The sequence below is a fragment of the Hypomesus transpacificus genome, chromosome 6, assembly GCF_021917145.1.
Source record: "Hypomesus transpacificus isolate Combined female chromosome 6, fHypTra1, whole genome shotgun sequence".
Classification (NCBI taxonomy): Eukaryota; Metazoa; Chordata; class Actinopteri; order Osmeriformes; family Osmeridae; genus Hypomesus; species Hypomesus transpacificus.
Genome location: NC_061065.1, coordinates 2,381,754 through 2,392,234, shown reverse-complemented (window position 1 = coordinate 2,392,234; position 10,481 = coordinate 2,381,754).

Sequence of the window (10,481 nt, the reverse complement as noted above, 5' to 3'; positions counted from 1 at the left end):
GTGGGGAGATACAGGTGAGCAAAATTAACACAAGGAGACATTATGATTAACACACACACAGGAAGTACTGTCCATTTTTACCCTCAGAAACAGACAAAAGTGAAATTGTCCTCATCTCCACAGTTACAGCAACACACATTTCCCTTCTCTCATTCTAGAATCATCCCATTTCTCCATCTCCATTTCTTCTTTAGACAGAGAATACCTCTTCAGCCTTCTGTGTGTGTGTGTGTGTGTGCGTGTGTATGTGCGCACATGTGTGTGTAAACTCAGTGGAAGGAGAGGAGAAAGGAGGAGAGGGGAAAGGGAAACAGTAGAGTCAATGAGTACTTAATGAGGACTCTACACCATCTCTGGACACTCATATCTTGTCCCTGTGCAACATCAGCCTCCTCTCTCTCCCCCAGCCCATCACATAGCAAAGCTAACCACCATGGTAAACATGGAACTTGCCTGCTTTCAGCAATTATCTCTGTTGCCATAACAGAAATACGAGCGCTTGTACTAAAACTCCATGGAACAGTTCTGATAGTGTTTGTGTGTGCATGTTTGTGTGTGTGCATGTTTGTGGTGGTGGTGTGTGTATGAGTTTTCCACTGAGAACATTCTAGCTTGTTCAGCTCAGACTCCGTCCTCTCTCCGTCCTCTCCCCCTCCCTCTCTCCCACACCAGAGAGACTGGTGGTTTCAGGACACTAGCAGAGTACGATTTCTCTCTGACAGGACATGGGAGAGTTGTGGCTAGAAGTGAGGGTTAGGACTAGGGCTGGGGAGAGAGAGAGCGAGAGAGCGAGAGAGCGAGAGAGCGAGAGAGCGAGAGAGCGAGAGAGCGAGAAACGGAAAGCATACAGCACGACCCTGAGAAAAGAACAGGCCACTAACTAGCCTGGTGGCTAATTAGCACCATCTAGCTTCTAGAAACTACCGGATCTTGTACTGCCTGCTCAGCACTCTGGCTGCCTGGTGTGTGGTTATATGTAAACTATGTTTTAGAGGAGGAAACCCAGGCATGTCTGTAGCCTTAGAACATCTGGAAGATATTAGGAGAGAGCGGAGGAGGGGAAGAGAGGAGGAGGGGGAGATAGGAGGTAGAGAGGAGGACAGCATTAGTGGTAGAGGCCGAGGTCAGATCTGTTTTTACGTGGTAAAACTGGACTCACTCACACACACTGAGATTCATACCCCCAGTGTGAGATATCCATCAAGCTGCCCCATGCATGTTGGTATTAAGGGCACTACAGAGTAGGGATGCAGCGATTAACCGATATGACTATTAACCGAGATATGAAACGTCTCTTTGTAACCGTAAAGGCTCAGCTACACCCAGTGTTTCTGTCCTTACTCAATAAAGGGACATAACGGTACATTAATATTCTATGAACAACGGTTGCACAGTGAGGATTATTAAACAAACACTGCCGGAGTTTGCAAACAGTTCTGGAGAATTCAGTTCCCGTTTCCCCTTCAGCGCGCTGTCGCAAAATCATGACGTTTTCTCCTGTTGCTAGCTTGAGCTGATGTTCTGTGATTTATCATTGCATGTGTTAGTGTACCTACTTACCATCAGCATAACGTACATTTCTTGTTGTTTAGAATGTATTTATTTCAGAGCTTTTATTGCTCCATCGTTAGTCAGATGTACATACTTATTCTAGCTTTCGCTGTTTTCAGAGTTCCTGTGTAACAGCTAATGCGTGTAGTGTAGCCTAATTTACTAATTTATCCGTATTGTATATGCACACAACAGTGATATGTAGGTGTTTCAGACAGTGATATGTAGGTGTTTCAGACAGTGATATGTAGGAATATCAGACAGTAATATGTAGGTGTTTCAGACAGTAATATGTAGGTGTTTCAGACAGTGATATGTAGGTGTTTCAGACAGTGATATGTAGGAATATCAGACAGTGATATGTAGGTATATCAGACAGTGATATGTAGGTGTTTCAGACAGTGATATGTAGGTGTTTCAGACAGTGATATCTAGGAATATCAGACAGTGATATGTAGGTGTTTCAGACAGTAATATGTAGGTGTTTCAGACAGTGATATGTAGGTGTTTCAGACAGTGATACAGTGCCCTCCAAAAGTATTGGAACAGTGAGGCGAATTCCTTTATTTTTGCTGTAGACTGAAAACATTTGGGCTTGACATCAAATAATGAACGTGAGACCAGAGATCAACGTTTCAGCTTTTATTTCCAGGTATTTACATCAGGATCTGATGCACAACTAAGAAAATATCACATTTTGTTTGAATCCACCCATTTGTCATGTGAGCAAAAGTATTGGAACAGATATACTTAAAACATATTTAAGTGAATAAGACTTAATATTTAGTTGCAAATCCTTTGCTTTCAATAACTGCAGCAAGTCTGTGACCCATTGACGTCACCAAACTTTTGCATTCTTCCTTTTTGATGCTTTCCCAGGCTTTCACTGCAGCCTCTTTCAGTTGTTGTTTGTTTTGTGGGGTTCCTCCCTTCAGTCTCCTCTTAAGCAGGTAAAATGCATGCTCTATAGGGTTTAAGTCTGGAGATTGACTTGGCCAGTCTAATACCTTCCATTTCTTGCCCCTGATGAACTCCTTTGTTGTTTTGGCAGTGTGTTTTGGGTCGTTATCTTGCTGCATGATGAAGGCTCTGCCAATCAGTTTGGTTGCATCTTTCCTTAAATTGGCAGACAAAATGTTTCTGTAGACTTCCGAGTTCATATTGCTGCTGCCATCATGTGTTACATCCTCAATGAAGATTAATGAGCCCGTCCTAGAAGAAGCCATGCAAGCCCAAGCCATGACATTACCTCCACCGTGTTTCACAGATGAGCTTGTGTGTTTGGGATCATGAGCAGTTCCTTTCTTTCTCCAAACTTTAGCCTTTCCATCACTTTGGTAAAAGTTAATCTTTGTCTCATCAGTCCATAAAACTTTGTCCCAGAATTTTTGAGGTTCATCTCTGTACTTTTTGGCAAATTCCAGCCTGGCCTTCCTATTCTTCTTGCTAATGAGTGGTTTGCATCTTCTGGTGTAGCCCTTGTACTTTTGTTCATGAAGTCTTCTGCGAACAGTAGATAGTGATACCTTCACTCCTGCCATCTGGAGGTTGTTGCTGATCTCACTAACAGTTGTTTTAGGGTCTTTCTTTACAGCTCTCACAATGTTTCTGTCATCAACTGCTGATGTTTTCCTTGGTCTACCTGTTCGACGTCTGTTACTTAGTACACCAGTAGTTTTCTTCTTCTTCAGGACATTCCAAATGGTTGTACTGGCTATGGCCAATGTTTCTGCAATGGCTCTGATTGATTTTCCATCTTCTCTAAGACTCACAATTGCTTGTTTTTCACCCAAAGACAGCGCTCCGGTTTTCATGTTGTTTTCACCTCTGAATACAGTCTGCATAGACAAAACCTATCTTACCCAATCTGAACCTGAGTGTAGACATTCAGTGGTATTTATTGATTGAATAATGTATGTAATAGGACACACCTGGGCAACAAAACACACCTGTCAGTCATATGTTCCAATACTTTTGCTCACGTGACAAATGGGTGGGTTCGAACAAAAAGGTGATATTTTCTAATTTGTGCATCAGATCCTGATGTAAATACCTGGAAATAAAAGCTGAAACGTTGATCTCTGGTTTCACATTCATCGTTTGATGTCAAGCCCAAATGTTTTCAGTCTACAGCAAAAATAAAGGAATTGGCCTCACTGTTCCAATACTTTTGGAGGGCACTGTATGTAGGTGTTTCAGACAGTGATATGTATGGGGAAAATAGAACGGGTCTAGAACTTCCGGTTAAGTTTGAAACGTGACTTTTAATAACCAGAACAGGTTAAGTTATCCCTTAGCTATCGCTCTCTTAAGCCTACACTAAGATTTTGCAGCTTCTCACTTTTTCTTCTTTTTTTTTCTTCATCGACCAATAACACTAACAGGTCACCCTCATGGAGATTATGTTGTACAATAAAACCTCAAATTTAAGAATTTTATGTGATTTTATACATCCCTAGTGTTGTGAAATAAATTAATGCATAATCGTTAAACTGTGATTATTCCTCAGACTATAATCGTACCATCTATAAATGTTGCATCTGTGGGTTGTTTTGGCAGCCCCTTTGTCACTGGTCACCAAGACAATCGTCTGGGACAGTTGTTGATTTGCATGAATGCTAAAATGACAATTACACCTTAATGACACACCTCTGGAGAGGTGGTCTCAACAGTTGAAGAGGAAGGTGGACAGAGGAAGACTCTGAAATTATCGTTAAAAGTTGTGTTCTGGTAAATGTCGTTCTAAACAGCTTTTAATGTCATGTTTGATATGCTTTTGTTTCTTATTTTATGTATTACATGCTTGTAATAATTTTAATACTGTAACATGTACATGTACAGGGTTTACAGAGTTTGTGCCTACAGCAGACCAACATGTGTTTAACATATTCCCTTGTCTTGCAAGGGCACCACTTGGTCTACTGCAGCCTGGATTAATGATCCAATTTGAATTTGTATGCGTTAGACAACTTTTCAGTCATGTGACCGGCGTCCCCATTTTAGTCAGGTTTGGGTGTATATAGGAAGAAGTGTTACCAAACACTGAGTTTTGTTTACGATACAGCTCCGATGCGTTAGGCTCCTAGTCTTCATTGTGACATACCTTTGTTAACCATTGCTCTGAAGGTATGTTTTGTATTTGATGATATTTCATTATCATTGTATTGATTATCTTACTATTTAGATAATAAACTATTATTGTGCATTTTGACGTTACTTGTTCTCTTTGAAACGTATCTATCAGGCTACGGCGGTGAAAACTTAGATCTAGTCTGGTTGATGCGGCTAACTGATTATAAACATAGACTTTTGAGTAGGTTTTAACTAAGCCTCTGAGTCACTTACAGTGGATCTCCACGCTCCGAAGGAATTTACCGGGGCCTCTGAGTGATCGATTACATATCCTACTAGGTCTACTATGGTTAAATCTATACGGAGTCAGATGGCTTAGCGGTGAGGGAGTTGGGCTAGTAATCAGAAGGTTGCCGGATTGATTCCCCGCCGTGCCACATGATTTGTGTCCTTGGGCAAGGCACTTCACCCTACTTGCCTCGGGGGGAATGTCCCTGTACTTACTGTAAGTCGCTCTGGGTAAGAGCGTCTGCTAAATGACTAAAATGTAAATGTAACTGTAAAATGTATATTATAGTAGAGATAAACGTCTGTTTAGTGAACACGCATACTTTAGGGTCGGTGCTCTGATCAAGCAGACGATTTTTACCTACGTCAGAGTTTCATGTCATTAACTGTTTAGCGCTCGAGGTTACAGGTAACGCACTTGTGCACGTGTCTTAAAATTGGAGTCAGATATTAACGAGTCAATTATCTCCCTAAGAATCTAACCTAAGGTGAATTGTGGTTCCCAAGCCAGGGATGAACACCAAGCGTCTCTGGCCTTTCGATTCACCGACTACACATCCCTACAGAGTTACCGTAACCACATATCAAGCATTAAAACACTGAACCCCAACTGTAGGCTACAACATGCTAACAACGGTGTAGCCTACCCTAGAGGCTAGCAGATTCAACAGCATGCATGTAGTATGCTTTTAAAAGAATACCGCTAAAACAGGCTACAGCTAGCATACTTGGGCTTACGTTCACGTTTTCAGGACATAGCTATCAGATGTTAGCCACCCCTGGCCAGCTCGAACAGTCTGATGCTAGCTAGTATATCTAAACTGCTTACTAGAACATCCCTTGGAGCTTTCTGACCGTCTTGGTAGTGGAGAGAAGGGCCTAACGGTGAGTATCGTATGAGATGGTGGGAAAGTGAAACAATGTTAGGCCCGCTACGATTTAAACGTGATATTTATTTACAACAATAGCGACACAGGGGAACAAACACGAACACCCAACTACTTCAACCTGGTCCCAACCACCAGCCCGTCTGGTCTTCAACCTACCCAGACGCTCCCATGTTACCCCGCTCCTCATCTCCCTCCACTGGCTTCCCATCATGGCCCGTATCAGATTCAAGACCCTGGTACTGACCTTCCGAGCAGTGAACGGGACTGCACCCGACTACATCAAGTCTCTCCTGCAGCCTTACACCCCCACCCACCACCTATGGTCTTCTTCAGACAACCGCCTGGTGGTCCCACCGCTCAAGAGCACCTGGTCCCAACACAAGCTCTTCTCCTGCCTGGCCCCCCAATGGTGGAATCACCTCCCCACCTCCATCAGGGACACTGACTGTCTCCCCACCTTCAAGAAAAGGCTCAAGACGCACTTGTTCCGGAAGTACAACGGAATGACGTGCTGGACTTGATGTTAGTTTCCTCAAGGAACACAATGACTCTTATTGAGGGACTTGTTGCTCTTGTTGGTTAGTTGTAACTGATAAACTTCTTGTAATCGCTGTGAATTATATTATTGTTGCTTGCTTACCTACAGGTACACTATTGCACTTTTTGAGGTTAATGTTGTTAAATTGTAACATGTTTAACTACATGCTCTTGTCTTCCTATTGGCACCTATTTGCTTTTCACAATGTATGCTTCATGTTTTGGCTACCCACAATCTCGTTGTTTATTATCATTGACCTATGCACTTTTGTAAAGCTCTCTCTTGGATAAAAGCGTCTGCTAAATGAAGAACTGTAATGTAAATGTCAACCTCTATGCCAAAACCTGACGTCTGTACGTTTGCCTCGTCTGAAACACACGACTAAAGGGAATCTTCTTTCTGACACTGCAATCTTTCACTTAATGTGAGACGACCGAAAATCATACGATGTAGACAAGCGTTGCTGTCAGGAAAATCTTTCCTCAAGTAGTGTCCAGAGTAACTGTGCACTACTTGAGTGTCCTAGACAATGCCCTACGCGAGCGTCAACGCCCGGTTTCATTGACAATGAATTGGAATCCGCCGGCCCACGCCGCCCGCTTGCTGTAGTGGACGCAGACTGGGAGGCGGAGAACACTGCCGCAGCATTTTGTCCTTGTCGATCTGAATACGATAAATACACTGCCTGTTTCTGAGCATGCTGAATTATGTAACAGTGCGGGGAGAGAGAGCAGAAAATCCAATGTAGTGTTGCTGTAACAAAATAGCAAAAATACAGGCAGAACCTGTTTTCACAAATTATATTTAACCTGTGTCTGTGAGAGCTCTCCATTCTTTAATATAGCATCAACCTCCACACTCCACACACTCCACACACACACTCCACACACACACTCTACACACAACACACACACTCTACACACACACTCTACACACACACACTCTACACACACACTCTACACACACACTCTACACACACACTCCACACACACACTCTACACACACACTCTACACACACACTCGACACACACACTCGACACACACACTCCACACACACACTCTACACACACACTCTACACACACACTCTACACACACACTCAGGGGAGCACAGAAGCCAGTCTGCCAGTGTTCTGTCCCCCTGGGAGACCCAAGCAGGAATGCAAGGAGGGGATTCTAGTGTGGGTGTGTGTTGTGTTCAAGTTCAAGTCCAAGTCTTTTATTTGTCAGGTGCACAGAGCAACACAAGGTTAGACTGGGCACTGAAATTCTTAAGACAAGACAACGCAAGCACTTGGCATAACATAACATATAAGTACACAGAACAAATTTACATCTATGCTGAGCTTAGATAAGTGAACTTCCTAAATATACAGATAGCAATAAATAAACGACTATACTAACCCTAACACTAAAACTTCCTAAATTACAGATAACAATAAATAGTACGCTATACTAACCCTAATACACAAAAAAAAAAAAAAAAAAAAAACCTGTTACAACCCTATAAACTAATCTAACCTAAATGGAGTACAGTGCAGTAGTGCAAATTTACAGATCAGTGACTTTGTCAATGACCAAACAGGAGCCTGGTGGCGAGGTACAGTAGTGCAATGTTACTGAAAGAGCAACCAGTAGCTGAAAGTGACAGTGTATAAGTGACTAAGTGACAGCACTATTGTGCTGGTGTGTGTTGTGCTGGTGTGTGTTGTGCTGGTGTGTGTTGTGCTGGTGTGTATTGTGCTGGTGTGTGTTGTGCTGGTGTGTGTTGTGCTGGTGTGTGTTGTGCTGGTGTGTATTGTGCTGGTGTGTGTTGTGCTGGTGTGTATTGTGCTGGTGTGTATTGTGCTGGTGTGTGTTGTGCTGGTGTGTGTGTTGTGCTGGTGTGTGTGATGAATGACAGTTCCTCATGGTCTACTGGTTTGGTACAGGCATGTACAGTAAGGAGCAGCACACCTCACACACACACACATACACACACACACACACACATACACACACACCTCCGCTCAAAGTCTTTTTATAGGCTGAGCTGAGAGCCCACAGTCATCACCTTAGCAACACAGCCCAACGAACGTGGGCGGGTTTTTATGTGGATTCCTTCAGCTGTATCGAGGGGAGAGAGAGAGAGGGGGAAAGGGAGAGGGAGGGATAAAGACACCCATTCATCCTAATAGTTCACAAATCCAAACTCTCAAGGCCATGAATAGATCAGCTTGAAAGATACAAGCTGTGTGAATGTGAGTGTGTGTGTAGGAGTGAAAGAGGGAGAGTGAGTGAGTGACCAGTAGCTGCCTGCCTGGTCTAGTCTCCCCTCTCCCCTCCCTCCCTCCCTCCCTCCCTCCCTCCCTCCCTCCCTCCCTCCTCCCTCTCTCCCCTCTCTCAATCTCTCTCTCCCCTCTCATCAATCTCTCTCTCCCCTCTCTCTCCCCTCTCTCTCCCCCTCTCTCTCCCTCTCTCTCTCCCTCTCTCTCTCTCCCTATCTCTCTCTCTCTCCCCTCTCTCCCCCCTTTCTCTCCCCTCTCTCTCTCTCCTTTCTCTCTCTCCCTATCTCTCTCTCCCTATCTCTCTCTCTCTCCCCTCTCTCTCCCCTCTCTCTCTCCCCTCTCTCGTGATGGGTTGGGGGTAGGAGCCACTCTTCAGAGCTGGGGCAGCATGGCCTAAAAATACACACCTCTCTCAGCCATGAGTCACCATCAACACCAGATTAGGTGGGAAACAGACAGAGGGAAGAAAAAGGGAGGACGGAGGGAGGGTGAGAGAGAGATGAAAGAGAGAAAGTGAGAGGAAGTGCCAACATTCATTCATGCTGCAAGCTGCCTGGACAGGACACTGTGTAAAAACAGCTTGCGTGTGTGCATGTTCATGTGTGTGTGTGTGATACTGCTATCTCCTCTGGGTCTATATATACCAGGGCAGGGTTGAGGCACTGGTAGCCACGCAGAGAGCTCCTCTCTACAGAAACACATCCTCTACAGACACACCCTCTCTACAGACACCACCCTCTCTACAGACACATCCTCTCTACAGACACATCCTCTCTACAGACACACCCTCTCTACAGACACACCCTCTCTACAGACACATCCTCTCTACAGAGACACATCCTCTCTACAGACACATCCTCTCTACAGACACATCCTCCTCTACAGACACACCCTCTCTACAGAAACATCCTCTCTACAGACACACCCTCTCTACAGACACACCCTCTCTACAGACACATCCTCTCTACAGACACATCCTCTCTACAGACACTTCCTCTCTACAGACACATCCCCTCTACAGACACATCCTCTCTACAGACACATCCTCTCTACAGACACATCCCCTCTACAGACACATCCTCTCTACAGACACACCCTCTCTACAGACACATCCTCTCTTACAGACACATCCCCTCTACAGACACACCCTCTCTACAGACACATCCTCTCTACAGACACATCCTCTCTACAGACACATCCCCTCTACAGACACATCCTCTCTACAGACACATCCTCTCTACAGAGACAGAGCATTTTTTTATCCTTTGATCCTTGGTTTTACTTTCTATATACACTATTTGTATGTTGCTTCAGTTAAAAAACATCTACTGAATGGAGAAAAGAAAATATCAAATTGACTGAGAAAAAACGTTGCCAAAGTTTTAAAACTTCCTCACAGAGCACTCATCCTCAGGTAACACATAGTCCGCAGGCGACACAGGTGTGTGTGGGGCGAGTGTGTTTGCATGTAATGTCCAGTGAATCCATGTGTGTGTGTATCTGTGTGCAGTACAGCAGGCCATTGATGAAGTGTGACCGAGAGTGTCAACCTTCCCCACTTCCTACTGAGGGGGAGGGTCGGGGTGGAACTAGGGGGGCAGGAGGGTAACTAGTGCTCCTCTGGGCAACCATTCAGAGCAGAACACACAGGGGCTTGATGAGAGAGGGCTGGACCTCACCCTGGAAACCTCTCATCACCAGGCTAACACCTTGACCCTGGGCTGGGGCACTCCTTACACACTCCTGGTCTGGACAAGGGCTTAGCACACACACCTCTGCTGTTCACTTGTGGTTCGACATGTGGCACAGGCGCAAACAGGCACACACGTGAGCAGGACCCTGAGCGGCTGGGGGCTGCGGCGCTCTGGGTTGGGCAG